The sequence below is a fragment of the Penaeus vannamei genome, chromosome 19 (assembly GCF_042767895.1).
Source record: "Penaeus vannamei isolate JL-2024 chromosome 19, ASM4276789v1, whole genome shotgun sequence".
NCBI lineage: Eukaryota > Metazoa > Arthropoda > Malacostraca > Decapoda > Penaeidae > Penaeus > Penaeus vannamei.
Window position 1 is genome coordinate 31,336,796 of NC_091567.1, and position 2,500 is coordinate 31,339,295.

The window sequence follows — 2,500 nt, forward strand, 5'->3', positions numbered from 1 at the left end:
TATTTTATTATCGTAATCATTATTTCTTTTCTAATATCATCATTATTATCACTTCTTTTTATTATAATTATTTCTATCATTACTGTCAACATCATCATCATCATTATTGCTATCACTTTATCATCATTATTATTACTATTATGATAATGATAATAATAATAGTAATGATAATGATAATGATAATAACAATAATAATAATAATAATAATAATAATAATAATAACCATCATCATCATCATCATCATCATCATCATCATCATCATAATAATAATAATAATAATAGTAATAATAATTACTATCATTATCATTATTATTATTATCATTATTATCATTATTATTATTACCATTATTATTATTATTATTATCATTTTTATTATTATTGTTACTATCATTATTATTATTATTATTATCATTTTTATTATTATTGTTACTATCATTATTATTATTATTATTATTATCATCATCATCAATATCATCATTATCATTATTGTTATCATCGTCACCTAAAGTACCCTGCAGATTCTAGACAAACAAACGAGTAAATATACCCCCCCCCCTTTCGTCCTCCTTCACCCACTTTTTTCCAAACTCCTCACCTCTCTTTTATCACTCTCTCCCCCCTCCCACCCTACTTTCCTCCCACACCCTCCCTCAAGCTCCCCCCCCCCCAAAAAAAAAACAACCTCTGCTTATTTTTCCCCACACTCCCTCTCTTTTCCCCTTTCCCCTTTCCCCCACTCCCTTCTTTTCCCCTTTCCCCCTTACTTCCACTTCCTCCTCTTCTACACTCGCTCTTTTCCTCTTTCCCTTTCTCCACACTTCCTCCTCTTCCTCCTTCCTTCCGAACTCCAACACTCTCCCCTTGTTTCATTCCTCCCGTTATCTCCCTCTTCCCCTTCCACACTTCCTAACCTGCTCCCATTTTCTCCCCTCACATTTCCCCTCTTTCTCCTGTCCATCTGCTTTCCCCTTCCCTTATACCCCCATCCTCCTCCTCCCACCTTCTCCCCCACCAATTCCTCCTTCCCGCTTCACCCTTATTCCACCCTCCTGCTTCCCACACTTTCCCAAATCTCCCACTTCTTTTCCCCCTCTCTCCTCCTCCTTCCCCCACTTCACTCTTCTCTGCCCCACCTCCTCCTTCCCCACCATCATCCCCCCTCCGTCTTCCCCTTCTCCCCCACCCCCACAGCCTCCCACACTTTCCCCAAATCTTCCCACCATCCTCCCCTCACCCATTCCCCCCTCTCTCTACCCCCTTTCACACTGCTTTTTCCCCCTACTCCCCATTATTGCCCCCTCCCCCTTCCCCTTCCCCCCACCCCACAGCCTCCCACACTTTTCTAAATCTCCACCATCTCCTCCTCACTTCTCCTCCTCCTCCTTCCCCACTCATTTCCCCCCTACTTCCCCCCCACCCTCTTCCCCTTCTCCCCCTTTTCCCCAACCCCACAGCCTCCCACACTTTCCTAAATCTCCCACCACTTCTCACCATTCCCCCTCATCTCTCTAGCCCTTTCCCCTTTTCTCCCTCTTCCCCCTTCTCCCCCTATTCCCACCCCACAGCCTCCCACAGCCCCCCACACTTCATAACCCCCTTCCCCACCATTCTCCTTCCCCTTCTCCCCCCACCCCCACAGCCTCCCCACAGCCCCCCCACCATCCCCTCTCTTCCCTCTCCCCCTTCTCCCCCCCCCCACAGCCTCCCACAGCCCCCCCCCTCCCTACTCTCCCGGACGCTTCCATTTCGACTGAGATTCGACTCCCTGTCTTATGGACTTCGTGGCACGGGCGGAATACACAAACTTTCACACCGAACCAGTGCCTTAGCGAAGACGAGCGGGAGGAATCCTCACATGCACTGGGATCTTCCTTGTTATTTGGAGGGGCTTTTGAAGGAACTGAATTTATGTTTTTTTGTTTTTGTCATTATTATGCTTTTCGTCCTTGTTGGTTTATATCTATTATTCGAATTTTATATTATATATTTGTGTATATTTTTAGATTTACTTCTTTTCCAGGAATTATATGTATAAGATATGATATCAATTACCCCCCCCAAAAAAAGTATAAGAAAAAGAACGTAATGATAAAATTAACGTTAATACCAAGATAGGTACGATATATTGAAAAAAAAATCACTAGAGTAAAAATAAAAATCTTGTGAGTAGGATACATCAATACGAGTTTAAATAATTATTACTATGATATCAAAGCAAAATCACTAGAAAAAAGGATATATGTGAATAAAAATGGAATGTCATAGAGGTATTAAGTACAATATTGATAATGAAAATGAAAAAAAATATATATATATATTTTTTATGCAATAAATGGAAATGAAAGGGGAAAAATTCAGTACAAAATACTAAAAATAATAACTGATATTGCGAAAGACTGCTGTGTTTTATATATTCGAAATAACGGAGAGATAAAAGTACACACAAAAAAAGGAAAAAAAAAATACATGATAAACCAACACAATACTAGTTGAAAATTAC

General features: G+C 40.4%; 1 protein-coding gene across 4 annotated transcripts in view; it reads right to left on the reverse strand.

Annotated features, from left to right (window-relative positions):
• LOC113827094 (cardioacceleratory peptide receptor) overlaps positions 1-2,500 on the reverse strand; it is a 316,179-nt gene that overhangs the window by 269,581 nt on the left and 44,098 nt on the right. The window lies entirely within an intron of this gene.